The following is a 22,006-nucleotide window of genomic DNA, read 5'->3' on the forward strand; positions in this document are numbered from 1 at the left end:
TTGTCCCTAAATTATGAGCAGACTAAGGCTGCATCCTAATTCCCTACAAGTTAGTCCCAGAGGCACACCATCAGCAATTCCAGAATGCTCGGAAGAAGCCAACCCAAACCTACATCGAGTTCGACTGATGGATAAGATCCCTAAGAATCTCACACACCTAAAAGGAGCTGTGTGAGTTCATACTGTTGGAAGAATTCAAAAATTGCCTACCCTCCAACCTATGAATACACCTAGAGGAGCAGAGAATCCTCACTGCAGTCACAAAAGACAGCTATGACCTCACCCATAAACTATACCCATGAGCAATGGAAAGAGAAACAGGACAATCTAGATAGGAAAGGACCCCCCCCACCCAGAAAAGAAAACACAAAAGAGAGTGCGAGAAGTGCCCTTACATCCCAGAAGGAGCGCTCTGGAGGCTGGTGTGTTCTCATTTCAACAAGATAGGCCATTCCAGGCCCCAATGCTGGAGACTGCAAGATAAACCAGTTGGCCTAGCAGGGCTTCACATGAGTATTCCCCCGATGGGTAGTGCAGCAGAGCCTTTCGCTACAGAAACTTACCCATTGGCGGGTGTGGCACTGTGTGTCTGAGCCAGACAAATTCCCGGAGAGCTTATGGAGTTTCATCCCTTCAGGAACGATATTCCCACTTACCCGGCCCATAAAGGTGAGCAAGTCTGTGGTACTGCTCTGGGACACAAGGGCCACTCAGTCCTCAATGTTACAGGGAATCTTAAAGCTACGCCCTAAAGGCCAAAGCACTGATCGGTGGAGTGGGAGAAGGATCGGTGTTGCACCCCTCCATAAGGTTCACCTAGAGTGTGACCTTGTTTCAGGCCCTGTTACAATCAGAATTGTCCCTAAGCTACCAGTAGCAGGAATCGATTTCCTCCTTGGAAACGGTTTGGCTGGCAGTCAGGTGCTAGCCAGTGAAAGAAAAGAGGCCAAGACCCAGCAGCAGAAATGTGCAGAAGGGCAGAAAGCAGGAGAAAGTCCAGAGGCCCAAAAGGGTGGGTCAGCATCCATAGACCTCGAGCGAGAGCTGCTTGAAGGTAGGAAGGCCGAAGCCAGACCAGTAGAATTAAATGGGGCCCAGAGAAGACCCCTCGAACCTAAAATAGATTCCCCAACTATCCCCAAATTAAATAAGGACCAGAGAAGTCCTAAAGCAGGGAAAGAAGTGGTGAGGGAGATGCCCCTCATAGCCAAAGAGCCTGAAAGAACTAAGGTTATTAAGCCCAGAAAGGAAAAGATTAAGGACTTGCCTGAAGTAGGGCTGGCAGAAACTTCTTTCCAACATTAAATCTGGACAAAGGGGGTCCCCAAACCAATAAGCAAATAGGAAGGGAGATGCCTCCCCCACTCGCAAAGCCTCCAGGGAAGGTAGCTGGAGCTGCACCACCACTCGAGGGCAGTGGTGTTCCAGGGGACATGGAACATGTTAGGAGAGTGCCCCCTCCAAAGCCAAAGGCCCTGGTCAGGAAGCCAGCGATTGATTTCGCTGACCACTTTACAGCGATTTAAACGTGGAGCAGAAAAGTTCCCAAATTGGCCCAGCAAGAGGGTGATGCTTTATCCAGTTGATAAGCCACCCGGAGGTACAGCAAGAACTGATCGTCCCTCAGAGGGCAGTAGTGTCCCAAAAGACACTGCACCTAACCTGCAACTGACCAGCAGATGGACCCCAACCAGCTTGGAATGCACACACGGCCCCCTCCACCCCCCCCAACCACCATTGATGCAGAATTGCAAGAGGACCAGCCAGAGTTAACCAATCCCTTTAAAATGATCCATAACCCCTCAACAGGCTACAGCCCTGTAGCCATATCCAGTATGGATGTGGGAGAGGCCCCTGCCAGAAGGCCATCTTCCTGTCATCCCAACCCCGAATGACTGGCCAAGTTCAGGGGCCAACTGTCCGCCTGTTGCTGTGCCAACCAAAAGCACCTAGCATCAGAAGCTGGAACTCTCCATTTGTGCTAGCGACCAAGCCAAACTTTGAACCGGAATTCTCTAAAGATGTCAAGTCCCCTTTAAAACGCCCGATCCTCCTGACCCTCAGCTGAACCCCAGTCTCTGGGTTTGAACACCTGGGCCCACAGGTTACCAAAGTGGATAGGCAGGAGCTAGGCTGGACAAGAGCAGTTCAGTCCTATGATCCCAGGGCCTGGCACCCACAGAGTGAAATGTCCAGCCTTCCACTTCGGATCACCCAGAGCAGCTTGACCAATACTCACCCCCTGAGTGCTACTCGCCCTGTAAAACCCCGAGACCCTTTCAAAGATACTTAATCAGGAGGTTGGAATGCCTGACCCCCAACAGAAGGAAGTCAGAACTCTACCACCAAATCATCTTCCCCAAGCAGCAGGGAACTGCCAGTTTCCCCTGCTAACAGTGCGCCTGATGTGCCAGCATGAATGAGGGAATGCCTGTATACTTCTCCCCTTCCTATTCTTCCATCTCTGACCACATTAAAAAAAAAAGAAATGAAATGGAATTCATTTCATTTTTCTCCATCGAGGGAGGCGTATCTGGCTAGAATATATATATATATCAATCTGGCTACTTTATAAAATTATTTTTATGTTAAAAATGGACAAGGCTTTACCTTGACTAGTCATGACTCATACAAGATGAAATTCTAGCCTTCAGAAACCAGCAGGGACCTTGTTACCTTTAAAGAGGTGCTAATGCCCTCTGTGATGCCGACAATCAAATTCCAAAGAAATGTAGCAATCCCCTTTGCATTTATAAGGTAGAGCTCCGGCCAACGGAGACAGTATGTCTGCAAAGGACAAAAGAGAGCCTAATTCCTCTATTAAACACCTCAAAATTCCAGATCTGGGAAAATACATCCTTTGAACAAAACCCAGGAGAAGAAATGGGAGGTATGTCACATGACCTCCCCAAGCTGCTACAACCTGTATTATTGCTGTGTGGAACCGAACCCAGGCAGTCTACCATCATTTCATCTAATGGGTAGCAGCAGAAAGAGCTCTGTCCAAGTACATTTCCCGACCCTCATCTGCACTCTGAACTACTGGAACATTGGAACTTCTGTATCTGTGCCTTCAAGACTAATTCATCTCTATGTGCCTCCTTCCATCGTGGTAGTCCTCACTTCTGGAAAGTAGAATCACCCTGCAACAGTTTCAGCCTGCTAACCTCAGAAGAAATATGCCACTCGACTTTTGAGTCTGGACTCTGGACTCACGTGAAACCATAACTCTTATTTTTATCATGGTCTTGCCCTGTATCACTTTCTTTCCCATATCCCCCTTTTATTGCATGAGTGCAAAAAGGGGCACATGTTGTGAAATCTCATTCCTGCATTCTGTGTATGTGTAAGATAAACCAACTCTCTTACTTTACCTCATCTCGAGTTTGCTGTGGGGTTATTAATAGAGGATTGGATCATTCCAAACTGAAGGGCTGGGGAAAACATGCCACCACTTATAAAGGGGAAATCAGAGATCAAAAACACCTTTCTGTTTACGGAAGGGTAGTGAGTGAAGAATCAGGGCTGTTTAAATTAATCCCCCCCTGGTCTGTCACACCATAGTAAATTGTTCCTTGATGAACTTAGTGTTTCTCTTACCTCAGCAGACTCTGTAAGTATTTTGTGTTAGCACAACAAGACCAAGAATATTATACCAGGATCTCTGCCTGCCACCCTCCCACCATCAAACTTGCCTCGAAGGAGGGCATTAAATTCCACCTGGAGATAACATTTCAGTTTGATAATCTTTCACCAGAACTGGTGAGTTGATAAACTAGCCCTGATGGAAGGCCATGGACCTGAAACGTTAACTCTATACCACAGATTCTGCCTAACAATGGGGCTACTCTCTGCTCATCTTCACAAGATCTTTTATACCCAGCTCAACAGCAAGTCCAGTTAACAACTCACTCAAAGGATGACAGTTACCAACCTCTCTTAGTGCACTAAAGTGCCAACTTAGGCTATGTGCTCCTGGAGTAGGTCTGAATCTGCAACTTGACTCAGAAATGAAAGTGCCACTTGCAAACCTAAACTGATAGAGTACATCAGATCTCCAATTGTTGTGTTATTGGAGTCAAATTGGAACTAAAAGTGTTCAGGAGCTAATTCTGTTAGTCGTACCGCACAGATTTCCTGCCACTCAGTTTTCTCTCCTTACCTGTTCAAGACATTAACTCCGGCTCCTGTGCCGGGACTCTGGCTCTTGAGCAGTATCAAGTGACCTCAATAGCTAAGTTCATGTACATAGTTTCCTGGGCAAGGGCATGATTGGGTTTGACTGAGATGCCCCATGTTGTGAATTAACCTGCTGATACTCATTGCCTAACTGACACGTGAAGAATGGTCACTTGGACAAGACGTTAAAGAACAGCCACTGAACCATTTCCAGCCTTTAGGATTATATTTAACCAGAAGAAACCCTTTCATCAACATACTAAATTGATGGGCAGGAAAGGAGGTCTATAAAGCCTGCTCCAACATAAGGGCCAGGGCATCACGAAACACTTCATCCATCCCCTCAACTCCACAATTCCTTATCTTCTTTTCAATTTATCTCCAGCATTCCAGAAGGTGCTTGCTTTTGCCAAAGTAAATTTCACAGATGTCCACATTCTTCCAACATCTCTCACAAACGGCCATATTGCATGTGCAAGCTTCGACCAGCAGCTTATTCATGGGCATCGTGGCTGAGCCTTATAGCATTTTCACCTAACACCACACATCTGCTTTCCCATTCAAGTGAGCAGTTAGGAGCAGGATTGCTGGTCAATTTTTCCCTTTGTTAGCCCAGATGTGCCAAAACCAACTGTAGCGCATCTAGACTTTCTCCCCTTTAGCTAAGATCAGTTCTCTCAGAATTAGAACAACATTCAAATCTTTCTATTCTGTGCATCTTAGAACAATATTGCGAATCATTTCTAAAGCATCTACAATGCCAGTTCTAAATACGGAATTAAGAAACAATTTAAACTATACATGCCAAGTAGCAAGCACTGATGAAAGAATTCATTATACAACACCAACATATTAAAATACAGCTTTTGGCCCTGAGAATAGTCTGAATGCTTTTAATTCTATTGTTTCTATAATTAACTGTGAGAATATCAATAACTTTACAGTAATCCATTTCTGGAGACAGGTACATACTTTGAAAGTTGAGGAAAGTATTTAGTAGCACAGGCTTCAGTAACTCAAGCCTGTATTGATTGGAGTACAATCACCATTCAATATGGACTGCAGTATAGACCATCACATAATCATTTTTCTTTGTTTTGAAAGAATTATGTGCTGTTATCCTCGAAACTATGGCAAAAATTCTGCAAGCACATGTTATATAAAAAATATATTAACCCAAGAATAGCAGATGCCACAGTGCCAACAAACTGCATTAGCTGGCATTCCTTGTGAACAAACAAACAGGACCTTGTTTATCAAAGCACACAATGAGTTTCATTGACTTCAATCTATAGACTTGTTTTCCAAGCCTAGTAAATGGTAACAGGCTCTTCAAATTACTGCAGCACTTATTAAACGGTTTGACGCTTCATCAGAAGTATTTCTTAGCAAATTGGTAAACACGTTTACGTATGACAGTGTAAAGATGATGTGTAGGATTCTTGCTCATACCTTATTTTTGTACAGCATTAGATAATGCAAGTTTTTAAAGGGAATGAGCCTTACTAGGGAAGTGATTCAATTATTTACGTCACTCTTTTCCATGAATTACTGATGCTAAAACTTACCTCATATTTTCTCCTGCCCTTTTCATTCATGCTGGTGCCCTGCACGATTGGCCTTGGCCTGTCATATATTCTTCTCTAGATAATAAGAAAAAAATTCCCCTGCCACTTTCAAATCTGCTGTACTTTTTGCTTTTCTTGATCATTTGGGTTAGCATGACCTGTTAAGCTTTATGGCTAAACAATGTCATTCCGTATTCACTGCCCAGGATGCTGTCTCCTCTACATTGGGGAGACTAAATGAAAATTGGGTGACCGTTTTTCAGAACATCTCTGTTCAGTCCACAAGCACGGTTCTGAGCTTCTGGTTAGCTGTTGTTTTATTTCTCCATCCAACTCTCATTCTGACCTCGACCTCCTACACTGTTCCAAAGAAGCTCAATGTAAGCTAGAGGAATAACACATCCTTTATTTAAGCACATTATAGGCTTCTGGACCCAGCACTGAGTTCAACAAATTCATATCGTTAACCCTGTCCCCAGTCGCTGCATCACCATTTATCTTATATAATATGGTTTTCTGCATGTGACTGACTCACAACCAGAATCTCATTGGTCCCTCACACGGCCACACACCTTATGGTGGAACAAAAACAGAATTACCTGGAAAAACTCAGCAGGTCTGGCAGCATCGGCGGAGAAGGAAAGAGTTGACGTTTCGAGTCCTCATGACCCTTCAACAGAACTGAGTGAATATTAGGAGAGGGGTCAAATATAAGCTGGTTTAAGGTGGGGGGTGGGGAGAGAAGTGGGGGGGTGTGGGGGAGTGGTTGTAGGGACAAGCAAGCAGTGATAGGAGCAGATAATCAAAAGATGTCACAAACAAAAGAACAAAAAGGTGTTGAAGGTGGTGATATTATCTAAACAAATGTGCTCATTAAGAATGGATGGCGGGACACTCAATGTACAGCTCTAGTGGGGGTGTGGTGGAAAGGCTAACAGGGCATAAAAGATTTAAAAATAATGGAAATAGGAGGGAATAGAAAAATCTATATAAATTATTGGAAAAAACAAAAGGAAGGGGTACGAAACAGAAAGGGAGTGGGGATGCAGGAGGGAGTTCAAGATCTAAAGTTGTTGAATTCAATATTCAGTCCGGAAGGCTGTAAAGTGCCTAGTTGGAAGATGAGGTGCTGTTCCTCCAGTTTGCGTTGGGCTTCACTGGGACAATAAAGCATGCCAAGGACAGACATGTGGACAAGACAGCAGGTTGGAGTGTTAAAATGGCAAGCGACAGGGAGGTTTGAGTCTTTCTTGTGGACACGCCGCAGGTGTTCTGCAAAGCAGTCGCCCAGTTTACGTTTGGTCTCTCCAATATAGAGGAGACCGCATTGGGAGCAACGAATGCAGTAGACTAAGTTAGGGGAAATGCAAGTGAAATGCTGCTTCACTTGAAAGGAGTGTTTGGGCCCTTGGACAGTGAGGAGAGAGGAAGTGAAGGGGCAGGTGTTGCATCTTTTGCGTTTGCATGGGGAGGTGCCATAGGTGGGGGTTGAGGAGTAGGGGGTGATGGAGGAGTGGACCAGGGTGTCCCGGAGGGAGCGATCCCTACGGAATGCCGCCAGGGGGGATGAAGGGAAAATGTGTTTGGTGGTGGCATCATGCTGGAGTTGGCGGAAATGGCGGAGGATGATCCTTTGAATGCGGAGGCTGGTGGGGTGATAAGTGAGGACAAGGGGGACCCTATCATGTTTCTGGGAGGGAGGAGAAGGCGTGAGGGCGGATGCGCGGGAGATGGGCCAGACACGGTTGAGGGCCCTGTCAACTACCATGGGTGGAAAACCTCGGTTAAGGAAGAAGGAGGACATGTCAGAGGAACTGTTTTTGAAGGTAGCATCATCGGAACAGATGCGACGGAGGCGAAGGAACTGAGAGAATGGGATGGAGTCCTTACAGGAAGCGGGGTGTGAGGAGCTGTAGTCGAGGTAGCTGTGGGAGTTGGTAGGCTTGTAATGGATATTGGTGGACAGTCTATCACCAGAAATTGAGACAGAGAGGTCAAGGAAGGGAAGGGAAGTGTCAGAGATGGACCATGTGAAAATGATGGAGGGGTGGAGATTGGAAGCAAAATTAATACATTTTTCCAGGTCCCAACAAGAGCATGAAGCAGCACCGAAGTAATCATCGATGTACCGGAGAAAGAATTGTGGGAGGGGGCCGGAATAGGACTGGAACAGGGAATGTTCCACATACCCCATAAAGAGACAGGCATAGCTGGGGCCCATGCGGGTACCCATAGCCACACCTTTTATTTGGAGGAAGTGAGAGGAGTTGAAGGAGAAGTTGTTCAGTGTGAGAACAAGTTCAGCCAGACGGAGGAAAGTAGTGGTGGATGGGGATTGTTCGGGCCTCTGTTCGAGGAAGAAGCTAAGGGTCCTCAGACCACCCTGGTGGGGGATGGAGGTGTAGAGGGATTGGACGTCCATGGTGAAGAGGAAGAGGTTGGGGCCAGGGAACTGGAAATTTTTGATGTGAAGTAAGGTGTCAGAGGAATCACGGATGTAGGTGGGAAGGGACTGGACAAGCGGAGAGAGAAGGGAGTCAAGATAGCGAGAAATAAGTTCTGTGGGGCAGGAACAGGCTGACACGATCGGTCTGCCGGAACAGTTCTGTTTGTGGATTTTGGGTAGGAGGTAGAAGCGGGCCGTCCGAGGTTGGGCGACTATCAGGTTGGAAGCTGTGGGAGGAAGATCTCCAGAGGAGATGAGGTCAGTGACAGTCCTGGAAACAATGGCTTGATGTTCAGTGGTAGGGTCATGGTCCAGGGAGAGGTAGGAGGAAGTGTCTGCGAGTTGACGCTCAGCCTCCGCGAATTAGAGGTCAGTGCGCCAGACAACAAAAGCACCACCCTTGTCAGCAGGTTTGATGACAATGTTGGAGTTGGACCTGAGAGAACGGAGTGCAATAAGTTCAGAGAGAGACAGATTAGAATGGGTGAGAGGAGCAGAGAAATTGAGACGACTAATGTCGCGCCGACAATTCTCAATGAAAAGATCAAGAGAAGGTAAGAATCCAGAGGGAGGGGTCAAGGTGGAGGGAGAATATTGGAGGTGGGTAAAAGGATCTGTTGAACGGGGAGAGGACTCCTGCCCAAAGAAGTGAGCACGGAGACGAAGACGGCGGAAGAAGAGTTCAGCATCGTGCCAAGCCCGAAATTCATTGAGATGAGGGCGTAAGGGTATGAAACTAAGTCCTTTGCTGAGCACTGAACGTTCAGCGTTGGAGAGGGGAAGGTCAGGGGGTATAGTGAATACACGGCCAGGGCTGGGATCGGACGATGGGGTGGGGACGGAGGGACAGGCAGGAGTGGAGGGTCCTAGATGGGTGTTGGTGTCGATGAGTTGTTGGAGCTTGCGTTCCTTAGCACTTGAGAGAAAGAGAAAAAGTTTCTTGTTGAGGCGTTGGATGAGACGAAGAATAAAATGAAACTGGGGGCATGCGCAGCTTTGAAAAAGGGTACGGCGGTGCTGCTGGAGGGAGAGGTCGAGTGTGTTCATATGGCGGCGCATGGCACTGAGTGTGGATCTCAGAATGCGACGGGAACAGCAGTCTGAGAAACGTTTTATGTCCCGGAGATACCTGTAATCCTGGGTGGGTTCGAAACAAGAGGGATGGAATTTCAGTTGAAATCCATGTGGGGTAAGTCAGAGACGGAGACAGTCACTGAGAAAGGAGATATGGCTGTGAAAGCAGGTTTTAGTAAACACCTTGTCAAACACCTGGAGAGAAATGGAAAGCAATGAAGGTGAACAAGGCCAAAGAGAGATATGGAAATCTTGTCGGAAGGAGGAGCAGTACTTCTTCAAGGTAGGCATTTCTTGAAGCGGAGTGGCAGTCAATTAAACACAGAGATAAAAACAAAAAACTGTGGATGCTGGAAATTCTTATGGTGGAGGTGCTCCAAATGGCCTTGACATTCCCAAGTAAAGAGGAGACAATCAGCTAGAGTTATTGCTCCTGATTGTATCCCAGTGACCTCAGCAGCAAAGTCTATGTGTGTGAACGGTAGATGGCCATGGGATCAAGCTCACTGTTATCTCACTGTCCAATAGCCTGCCAATCTGGGCCCATGAATGATGAACGGCATCTTGGGTGAGCCAGTAGAAAGCAGTTAGGACCTGTAAACCTTTACCCCAGAAAGATCTGACTTCTTCAGCAGACAAGGGGACAAAGCTGGACGGAAAAATAAAACCGAGAAAAAAGCAGTACCTAAAATGTCCTAAAACTCTTGTCATTTAAAATTTGACTGGAGTGTATTGTTTTAAATTTAAGTCAATTCAAAAATTCACTTCAAAATTAACAAGAATGTTACCAAAGCAATGTGCTGTTAGTCTGTTGTACGTTTAGTTCTAATTACTTACTTGCTCAGAGGTTCAGTAATAAATAGCAGTAAAACTTTGTTTACTTTCAGCAATTTTAATTACTTAAGAGTAGTTAAATAGATTATGACATAAATTAAGGTGAATCATTTTGTACTCAGATTATAAACATTTTATTGTGAATGAAGTTATGGAGATTTATCATTTGTCTTACAGTCAAGAATCTGTACATTGGGATTCAAGAATCTTGTGATACGTGACTCGACATTCTATGTTTTATTTCAGTAAATGTTTGATGAGCTAATGCCCTATTAATACCTGCTGGACCCCCACTGCAATAGGCCTCACTGTTGCTGTGGAGATAGACCCCTGTTGCAACAGGGCTCTCTGTTGCCATGGGCACCAAGAGTTCTTGCTGTGCGGGAAGCAGGTTTACCACAATGCACTGAAGATTTAAGCCTGGTGAAAGGATTCATTAAATGGATCAATTCTGCAATAAGATTCCTTGGAATAAACCTGACAATTTCTAAAATAACACAATTATTATTTGTCGGGATTGTACAATCATACATCTATTGTGTTTTTTTTACAGCAGCTTCCCATTATTGTTGAGTCCATGTCACCTCATATATTTGAACTTTTCTTGTCACTGAATATTGTCTTTGAGAAAGCATCTTTTCAGTATGCACTGACAAATAAATTATTCAAACCTCATTTAACATCACCACATTGAGCAAGCACCACTTCACTAATTCCATATACTAAAGGGTGTGTTATTCAAACTTCATTAAACAGCTCCACAAAGAGGAGAAATTATCTTTTCTATAATCCAATAGACTGCATGTTATGTTTTATTCATATTACACTCATATGGTCTGATCATGACAAGCTCACTTGGGCTCCTGAAGCCAGTGTGTTTATAACAAAACTCAAGCCATTGACAAAAACCTGCTCAAACCTGAAATATTCCTGAACTTCAAAGTCACTTTAAGTACAATTAAAAACGTAACTCAAACTCAAAATTTTTACCACTGACTCCTGTGCTAACTCAGCTTTTTTAGGGCCTCAAAAATATAGAACTCGTCACCTTCTTTTAGCTACCCTTCCACCTACAATGAATTTGATTTGATTATTTAGTACAAAACTGGGCTCATGAAATCATAGAATGGTTATAGAACAGAAGGAAGCCATTCAAGCCATTGTCTCCATGTTGCCTCTCTGGAAAAGCAACTCAGCTAGTCCCACTACTGCGCCCTTTCCCTCCAAATTTTCTCTCTCAAGTGCTTATCCAGAAAGCCCAAATTGAATCTGCCTCCATCACACTCTCAGCCAGTGCATTCTAGGTCCTAACCACTCACCATGCAAATTTATTTTTCCTCATGTCACTGTTGATTCTTTTGCTCATCTTAAATCTGTGTCGTTTGGTTCTTGACCCTTCTGTCAATGGGAACAGTTTATCCCTGTATACTCTTGTCTAGGCCCCTCATGATCTTTAATCTCCTCTCAACCTTCCCCTTTTCTAAGGAGAACAATCCCACATCTCCAGTCTATCTACTTAACTGGAGTCCCTCATCCCCATTCTTGTAAAGGTTTCCTGGAGGAATCACTTGAGTGGGAAAGTTAGCAAAAAGTTGATGGCACTTTTTTGTGTTAAAGCTTCTAAGGCCTTCACATCCTTCTTGAAGTGCAGTGCCATGAATAATACTACAATACTACAAATGAGGCCAAACCAGTGTTTTATTTAGGCTCATCATAACTTTCTTACTTTTGTACTCAATGCCTCTATTAAATAAAGCCCAGGATCCCACATGCTGCTTTGACCACTTTCTGAACCTCACCTTTCACTTCCAGTGCTTTGTGCACATACAAAATCACAGAATCACACAGTGCAGAAGAGGCCCTTCGGCCCGAGTCGGTACCAACATGTGAAAAACACCTGACCTACTTACCTAATCCCATTTACCAGCACTTGGCCCAAAGCCTTGAATGATATGATGTGCCAGGTGCTCATCCAGGTACTTTTTAAAGGATGTGAGGCAACCTGCCTCCACCACCCTCCCAGGCAGCGCATTCCAGACCGTCACCACCCTCTGGGTAAAAAAGTTTTTCCTCACATCTCCCCTAAACCTCCTGCCTCTCAGCTTGAACTTATTTCCCCTCTTGACTGACCCTTCAACTAAGGGGAACAGCTGTTCCCTATCCACCCTGTCCATGCCCCTCATAATCTTGTACACCTCGATCAGGTTGCCCCTCAGTCTTCTCTGCTCCAACGAAATCAACTCAAGTCTATTCAACCTCTCTTCATAACTTAAATGTTTCATCCCAGGCAACATCCTGGTGAAACTCCTCTGCACCCCCTCCAGTGCATTCACACCCTTCCTATAATGTGGGGACCAGAACAGTACTCCAGCTGTGGCTTCACCAAGGTTCTATACAACTCCAACATGACCTCCCTACTATTGTAATCTATGCCTCGATTGATAAAGGCAAGTGTCCCAAATGCCTTTTTCACCACCCCACTAACATGCCCCTCCGCCTTCAGAGATCTATGGACACAAACGCCAAGGTCCCTTTATTCCTCAGAACTTCCTAGTGTCATGCTGTTCATCGAATACTTCCTTGTCAAATTACTCCTTCCAAAGTGTATCACCTCACATTTTTCAGGGTTAAATTCCATCTGCCACTTATCTGCACATTTAACCATCCCATCTATATCTTCCTGTAGCCCAAGACACTAATAACTCACTGTTAACCACCCGGCCAATCTTTGTGTCATCCGCAAACTTACTAATCCTACCCCCCACATAGTCATCTATGTCGTTTATATAAATGATGAATAATAGGGGACCCAGCACAGATCCCTGTGGTACGCCACTGGACACTGGCTTCCAGTCACTAAAGCATCCTTCTATCATCACCCTCTACCTCCTACAACTAAGCCAATTTTGAATCCACCTTATCAAATTACCCTGTATCCCATGTGCATTTGCCTTCTTTATAAGTCTCCCATGTGGGACATTGTCAAAGGCTTTGCTGAAATCCATATAAACTACATCAACTGCACTCCCCTCATCTACACACCTGGTCACCTCCTCAAAAAAGTCAATCAAATTTGTTAGGCATGACCTCCCTCTGACAAAGCCATGCTGACTATCCCTGATCAAACCTTGCCTCTCCAACTGGAGATAGATACTCTCCTTCAGGATTTTCTCCAATAGTTTCCCTACCACTGACATGAGACTCACTGGCCTGTAGTTCCCTGGCTTATCTCTACAACCCTTTTTAAATAGCAGAACCACATTAGCTGTTCTCCAGTCCTCTGGTACCGACCCTGTGGCCAGATAGGAATTAAAAATTTGGGTCAGAGCCCCTGCGATCTCCTCCCTTGCCTCCCTCAGCAGTCTGGGACACAAATCATCTGAACCTGGAGAGTTGTCCACTTTTAAGCCTGCCAACACTTTGTCACTCCCTATGTCAATTTGCTCAAGAACCCCCAGATCTCTCTGTTCCTGCACCCCCTTTAGAATTTCACCTTTACTTTACATTGAAGGCTTTGGTGTTTTTGACAGAAGATACCTGACCTGGCCATGATTGGAGGAGAAGGGTAGATATATGGAGATGAGTCTGACAAAATATTGGGGTGAGACTGAATGGACCTGATGACATTTCTTGTCCTAGGTACGTAACATACAGGCTGTTAAAACCCACGCCAAAACATCCTGTATTTATATAGCATCCCAAGGTGCTTCACAGGAGTATTGTCAAATAAAATTTGATGTTAGGGCAGATGAACAAATGCTTGATCAAAGATGTAGGTCTTAAGGAGTATTTTAGAGGAGGAAAGGGGGGTAGGAGACAGAGTGGGTTAGGGAGGGAATTCCAGATTTTAGGGCTTTGGCAGCTGAAAACATGACCACCAATGGTGGAGTGATTAAAATTGAGAATGCTCAAGAATCCATAATTGGAGAGCACAGATATCTCAGAGGGTTCTAGGGCCAGAGAAGGTTACAGAGATAGAGAGGGGTGAGACCATGGTGGTATTTGAAAACAAGGATCAGAATTTTAAAATGGAGGCATTGGTTAACTGGGAGCCAACGTAGCTCAGCAAGCACAGGGGTGATGAATGAATGGTACTTGGCACGAGCTAAGACACAGGCAGAAGAGTTTTGGATGACCTCAAGTTAATGAAGGACAGAATGTGGGAGGCCAACCAAGAGATGAACTGAGGCAAGGGTGGAGATGGATGATATTATGAGGTGGAAGTAGTCAAAGGTGTGGATATGTGGTCGAAAGCTCACCTCGGGTCAAATCTAACACTGTTCTTGATTGTTCTTGTCTTCTCTGCTACGTGTGAGAGAGCATGGTGCTGTTTTCTTCCTTAGGCCCTGGCACTTTATATGTTTTTAACAAACAAAGTAAGGAAAATCATAGGATAATTTTTTTTATTCATTCATGTGACATGAATGAAGTATAACAGGCAAGGCAGTTGAGCTTAGAGCTTGGATTAGTACTTGGACTATGATGTTATTGCTATTACAGTGACTTGGTTGAAGGATGGACAGGATTGGCAGATAAACGTTCCAGGATTTAGATGTTTCAGGCAGGATAGAGAGAGATATAGAAGAGGTGGGGGAGTTGCACTGCTGGTTAAGGGGAATGTCACAGCAGTATGACAGGAGGACACCTCGGTGGGCTCATGCAGCGAGGCAATATGGGTAGAGATCCGGAATAGGAAGGGTGCAGTCACAATGTTGGGGGTTTACTAAAGGCCTCCCAATTGCCGGCGGGAGATTGAGGAACAGTTATGTAGGCAGATTTTGGAAAGGTGTAAAAGCAATAGGATTGTTGTGATGGGTGATTTTAATTTTCCCTATATTGACTGGGAATCACTTAGTGCTAGGGGTTTGAATGGTGCAGAATTTGTAAGGTGCATCCAGGAGGGCTTCCTGAGACAATATGTAAATCGTCCAACTAGGGAAGGGTCAATACCGGACCTGGTATTAGGGAATGAACCCGGCCAAGTGGTCGAAGTTTCAATAGGGGAGCATTTTGGGAAAAGTGACCATAATTCAGAAAGTTTCAAGGTACTGGTGGATAAGGATAACAGGAGTCCTCGGATTAAGGTACTTAATTGGGGGAAGGCTAATTATAACAATAGGCAGGAACTGAGGAATCTAGACTGGAGGCGGATGTTTGAGGGCAAATCAAAAACTGGCATGTGGGGGGCTTTCAAACGTCAGTTGATAAGAATTCAGGAACGGCATGTTCCTGCTAGGATAAACATGGCAAGTTTCAGGAACCTTGGATAACGAAGGATATTGTGAGATTAGACAAAAAGAAAAGGGAAGCATTGGTAAGGGCTAGAAGGCTGGGAACAGATGAAGCCCGTGGAGAATATAAAGAAAGTAGGAAGAAACTTAAGCAAGGAGTCAGGAGGGCTAAAAGGGGTCATGTAAAGTCACTGGCAACCAGGATTAAGGAAAATCCCAAGGCCTTTTATCCATATGTAAAAAGCAAGAGGGTAGCCAAGGAAAGGGTAGGCCCATTCAGGGACAGAGGTGGGAATCTGTGTGTGGAGCCAGAAGAAATGGAAGAGATACTAAATGAATATTTCTCATCAGTATTCACCAAAGAGAAGGAGTTAGCGGTCGATTTGTCTAGGGAAGAGTGTGTAGATAGCCTGGATCATATTGAGATCAAAAAAGAGGAGGTGTTAGGCATCTTGAAGAATATTAAGGTGGATAAGTTCCCAGGGCCAGATGGGATTTATCCCAGAGTACTGAGGGAGGCAAGGGAGGAGATTGCTGGGGCCTTGACAGAAATCTTTGTATTCTCACTGGCTACGGGTGAGGTCCCAGAGGACTGGAGAATGGCCAATGTTGTTCCATTGTTTAAGAAGGGTAGCAGGGATAATCCAGGAAATTACAGGCCGGTGAGCCTTACGTCAGTGGTAGGGAAATTATTGGAGAAGATTCTTCGTGACAGGATTTACTACCATTTGGAAGCAAATGGGCGTATTAGTGAGAGGCAGCATGGTTTTGTGAAGGGGAGGTCGTGTCTCATTAACTTGATCGAGTTTTTCGAGGAAGTGACAAAGATGATCGATGAAGGAAGGGCAGTGGATGTTATATACATGGATTTCAGTAAGGCCTTTAACAAGGTCCCTCATGGCAGACTGGTACAGAAGGTAAAGTCATATGGGATCAGAGGTGAACTGGCAAGATGGATACAGAATTGGCTTGGTCATGGAAGACAGAGGGTAGCAGTGGAAGAGTGCTTTTCTGAATGGAGAGCTGTGACTAGTGGAGTTCTGCAGGGATCAGTGCTGGGACCTTTGCTGTTTGTAGTATACATAAATGATTTGGAGGAAAATGTAACTGGGCTAATTAGTAACTTTGCAGACGACACTAAGGTTGGAGGAGTTGCAGATAGTGAAGAGGACTGTCAAAGGATACAACAGGATATAGATCGGTTAGAGACTTGGGCAGAGAAATGGCAGATGGAGTTTAATCTGGACAAATGCGAGGTAATGCATTTTGGAAGGTCTAATACAGGCAGGACTTATACAGTAAATGGCAGAACCCTTAAGTGCATCGACGGGCAGAGGGATCTGGGTGTACAGGTCCACAGGTCACTGAAAGTGGCAATGCAGGTGGATAAGGTAGTCAGGAAGGCATATGGCATGCTTGCCTTCATTGGCAGGGGTACTGAGTATAAAAACTGGGAAGTCATGCTGCAGCTCTATAGAACCTTGGTTAGGCCACACTTGGAATATTGCGTGCAATTCTGGTTGCCACAATACCAGAAGGATATGGAGGCGTTGGAGAGGGTGCAGAGGAGGTTTACCAGGATGCTGCCTGGTCTGGAGGTTATTAGCTATGAGGAGAGGTTGGAGAAACTCGGATTGTTCTCACTAGAGTGATGGAGATTGAGGGGCGACTTGATAGAAGTTCACAAAATTATGAGTGGCATGGACAGAGTAGATAGTCAGAAGCTTTTTCCCAGGGTGGAAGAGTCAATTACTAGGGGACATTGATTTAAGGGGAGAGGAGTAAAACTATAGAGGAGAGGTCTGGGGTAAGTTTTTTACGCAGAGGTTAGTGAGTGTCTGGAATTCGATGCCAGAGGAGGTGGTGGAAGCAGGTACGATAGTGGTGTTTAAGAGGCAGCTTGACAAATACATGAATAGGATGGGAATAGAGGGTTACGGACCCCGGAAGTGCAAAACGTTTTGTTGACAGGCAATATGATCGGTGCAGGCTTGGACGGCCGAAGGGCCTGTTCCTGTGCTGTACTTTTCTTTGTTCTTTGTTCTTTGTTCTATGAGTGTCGCTGGCTAGGCCAGCATTTAATGCCCATCCCTAATTGCCCTTGAGAAGGTGGCGATGAGCTGTTTCCTTGTACCGCTGCAGTCCATGTGGGGTAGGTACACCCACAGTGCTGTTAGGGAGGGAGTTCCAGGATTTTGACTCAGCAACAGTGAAGGAACGGTGATATATTTCCAAGTCAGGGTGGTGAGTTTCCTGGAGGGGAACCTCCAGATGGTGGTGTTCCCATTTATCTGCTGCCCTTGTCCTTGTACGTGGTAGTGGTCATGGGTTTGGAAGGTGCTGTCTAAGCAGCCTTGGTGCGTTCCTGCAATGCATCTTGCAGATGGTACACACTGCTGCCACTGTGTGTCGGTGGTGGAGGGAGTGAATGTTTAAGGTGGTGGATGGGGTCCCAATCAAGCAGGCTGCTTTGCCCTGGATGATGTCAAGCTTCTTAACTGTTGTTGGAGCTGCACTCATCCAAGCAAGTGGAGAGTATTCCATCACACCCCTGACTTGTGTCTTGTAGACAATGAACAGGTCTTGGGGAGTCAGAAAGTGAGTTACTCACCACAGGATTCCTGGCCTCTGACCTGCTCTTGCAGCTACAGTATTTACATGGCAGGTCCAGTTCAATATCTGGTCAATGGTACCCCCAGGCTGTTGATAGTGTGGGATTCAGCAATAGTAATGGTTAGATTCTCTCCTGTAGGAGATAGTCATTGCCTGGCACTTCTGTGGCATGAATTTTACTTGCCACATGTCAGCCCAAGCCTGGATATTGTCCAGGACTTGCTGCATTTGGACATGGACTGCTTCAGTATCTGAGGAGTTGCAAATGGTACTGAATATTGTGCAATATCAGCGAACATCCCCACCTTTGACCTTAAGATAGAAGGAAGGTCATTGGTGAAGCAGCTGAAGATGGTTGGACCTAGGACACTACCCTGATGGTCTCCTGAAGTGAAGACCTGGAACTGGGATGATTGATCTCCAACAACCACAACCATCTTCCTTTGTGCTAAGTATGACTCTAAACAGCAGAGGTTTCCCCCCCGGATTCCCATTGATCCCAATTTTGCCAGGGTTCCTTCGTGCCACACTCAGTTAAATGATGCCCTGATGTCAAGGGCAGTCACTCTGCCTCACCTCTGGAATTCAGCTCTTTTGTCCATGTTTGAACCAAAGCTGTATTGAATTCAGGAGCTGAGTAATCCTGGCGGAACCCAAAATGAGCGTCAATGAGCAGGTTATTGTTAAACAAGTGCCATTCGATGGTACTGTTGATGACCCCTTCCATTACTTTACTGATGATTGAGAATAGACTGATGGGGTGGTAATTGGCCAGGTTGGATTTGTCTTGTTTTTTGTGTACAGGGCATACCTGGGCAATTTTCCACATAGTTGGGTAGATGCCAGTATTGTAGCTGTACAAGAACAGCTTGGCTAGGGACGTGGCAGATTCTGGAGCACAGATCTTCAGTCCTATTGCCGGAATATTTTCAGGGCCCATAGCCTTTGCAGTAACCTGTGCCTTCAGCCGTTTCTTGATATCACATGGAGTGAATCGAATTGGCTGAAGACTGGCATTTGTGATGCTGGGGACCTTTGGTGGAGGCCGAGATGGACATCCGCTCGGCACTTCTGGCTGAAGATTGTTGCAAATGTTTCAGCCTTATCTTTTACACTGATGTGCTGGGCTCCCCCACCATTGAGGATGGGGATATTTATGGTGCCTCCTCCTCCAGTGAGTTGTTTAATCATCCACCAACATTCACAACTGGATGTGGCAGGACTGCAGAGTTGGGATTTGATCCATTGGTTGTGAAATCGCTTAGCTCTGTCACTTGCTACCTAAGCTGTTTGACACACAAGTAGCCCAGTGTTGTAACTTCACCAGGTTGACACCTCATTTTTAGGTATGTCTGGTGCTGCTCCTGGCATGTCCTCCTGCACTCTTCATTGAACCAGGGTTGATCCCCTGGCTTGGTGGTAATGGTAGAGTGGGGGATATGCCAGGTTACAGATTGTGTTTGAGTACAGTTCTGCTGCTGCTGATGGCCCACAGCGCCTCATGGTTGCCCAGTGTTGAGTCACTAGATCTGTTCGGAATCTATCTCACTTAAACCATTGTAGTGCCACACAACATGATGGAGAGTATCCTCAATGTGAAGATGGGACTTTGTCTCCACAAGGACTGTGCGATGGTCACTCCTACTGATACTGTCATGGACAGATGCATTTGCGGCAGGCAGGTTGGTGAGGATAGGTCAAGTATGTTTATCCTTCTTGGTGGTTCCCTCACCACCTGCCGCAGACCCAGTCTAGCAGCTATGTCCTTTAGGACTCAGTCAGCCTGTAGTGGTGCTATCAAGCCAGTCTTGGTGATGGACATTGAAAACCCCACCCAGAGTATATTCTGTGCCCTGGCCACCCTCAGTGTTTCCTCCAAGTAGTGTTCAACATGGAGGAACACAGATTCATAGGCTGTGGCGGGTGTGGGGGGGGCGCGGTATGTGGTAATCAGCAGGAGGTTTCCTTACCCACACCTGACATGACATCATGAGACTTCGTGGGTCCTGGAGTTGATGTTGAGGACTCCCAGGCCAACTCCCTCCTGACTTTATACCACTGTGCTACCACCTCTGCTGGGACTATCCTGTCGGTGGGACAGGACATACCCAGGGATGGTGATGGTGGTGTCTGGGACATTGTCTGTAAGGTATGATTCTGTGAAGCTGACTATGTCAGGCTGTTGCTTGACTAGTCTGTGAGATAGCTCTCCAAATTTTGGTACTAGCGCCCAGATATTAGTAAGGAGGACTTTGCAGGGTTGACAGGGTTGCGATTGCCGTTGTCATTTCCGGCACCTAGGTAGATGCCGGGTGGTCCGTCCGGTTTCATTCCGTTTAGACCTCATAGCAGTTTGATACAACCCAGTGGCTTCCATTTCAGAGGGCATTGAAGAGTCAACCACACTGCTGTGGGTCTGGAGTCACATGTAGGCCCAACCAGGTCAGCATGGCAGATTTCCTAACCTGAAGGACATTCGTGAACCAGGTGGGTTTTTACAATAATCAACAATGGTTTCATGGTCATCATCAGATTTTTAATTCCAGATTTTTGTTGAATTCAAATTTCACCATCTGCCGTGGTGGGATTCAAAGCCGGGTCCCCCAGGGTCTCTGGATTACTAGTTCGGCGGCAAAACCACTACACCACCGTAATCACCCAGCCACGCCAGCCCCAGTCGGCAATAATTTGGCACAACTACATAACATAAATACACCACATTCCTGCCTCTATGATTTTAGTGCAGCATTGATCGACCTGTTCATTTTAGTCAACTCCATGGTCTCACCCCTCTGTAATCTCCTCTAGCCCTATAACCCTCTGAGATATCTGTTTCCACACTACATGAAAATAAATTAAAACACGTGATAGAGACCAGTCGTGATAGTTTTTTTGTAAAACGGATATTTACTTAGGTTCAGCTTCTGTGACATGAAATGTACATGTAGTTGCCTCAATTCAATTAGACCAAGCAAAGAAAGGTGACCTACCTTATACTTCATTCCTCAAACAGTACACAGACTGCTGGAGTAGGCTGACACGTGGCACATTCCTTTGGTGTATGCGCTTTACTGAAATTAAGAAAACACCACCTTAGAATCGCTGCCTATCTGCTCATCAGAACCTGTCTGATTTCTAGAAATCAGGGGGCAGGTGTCCCGACTTGTATTACATTCGCACCAGTTTCACTGGAATAGATTCAAAAGTTTACATCCAACTACATATATTTTGCCATGCCTTTGTACATTTCAATTTTTAAATTACATGTTGGTTACATGATTAATACATTTGTTTGTTGGGCTCACAATGAGACCTGAAGCAGTTTGTCTGGTCTCAATCCTTGGACTTCTGAAACTAAAGATGGTGGATCAGGAACAAGGTTTAATAAAATTGGTTCACAGTGAAACCTATGGTTGCCATCAACTCTTTGGTAACTTTCCAACTCAAGTGATTCCTCTAGGAAACCCTGAGGGCGGGAGCAAAATCCAATTCAGTTTCTTCCTGTTGCTGATGATCCCACACCACTCAGCATAGATTGCTCATCTAAATTCTTTTATTGCCAATGTAGGTGCCTTCCCATGAGAAACCAATGGGTTAGTTTCGTTGTGCTATTATTTCTAACCATTATCCTCACCCCACTCCTCCCATATATGCACTCACAGTTAAAATAGTCAATTTCTTCTCAAAGAATATTAACTTTAAAAAAACTTGGAACAAATGGCACTTGCGGTGATCGGCCTCCTTGTTGGTACTGATCCACAGCCATCAGTTATTTTTGTACCTCGAGAGATTGAGGCTAAACAACAATTTGACCCAAGATAGTGGGGATAACTTGCAGGTTGAGTCTGTAGTTAGGAAGGCAAATGCAATGTTTGCATTTATTTTGAGAGGACTAGCATATAAAAGCAGGGATGTGCTGCTAAGGCTTTATAAGGCTCTGGTCAGACCACATTTAGAATATTGTGAGCAATTTTGGGCCCTGTATCTCAGGAAGGATGTGCTGGCCCTGGAGAGGGTCCAGAGGAGGTTCACGAGAACGATCCCAGGAATGAAAGGCTTAA

At 45.4% G+C, this 22,006-nt stretch overlaps 1 protein-coding gene across 1 annotated transcript in view; it reads right to left on the minus strand.

The window, feature by feature from the left end:
• LOC121288687 (probable G-protein coupled receptor 153) overlaps positions 1-20,955 on the minus strand; it is a 174,962-nt gene extending 154,007 nt beyond the window's left edge. Inside the window, exon 1 of the mRNA XM_041207422.1 lies at positions 20,936-20,955. The gene's annotated coding sequence lies outside the window, so the exon portion shown is untranslated. The remainder of the gene's footprint in view (positions 1-20,935) is intronic.
• Positions 20,956-22,006: the final 1,051 nt, after the last annotated feature.

This window comes from Carcharodon carcharias, chromosome 15 (genome assembly GCF_017639515.1).
Source record: "Carcharodon carcharias isolate sCarCar2 chromosome 15, sCarCar2.pri, whole genome shotgun sequence".
NCBI lineage: Eukaryota > Metazoa > Chordata > Chondrichthyes > Lamniformes > Lamnidae > Carcharodon > Carcharodon carcharias.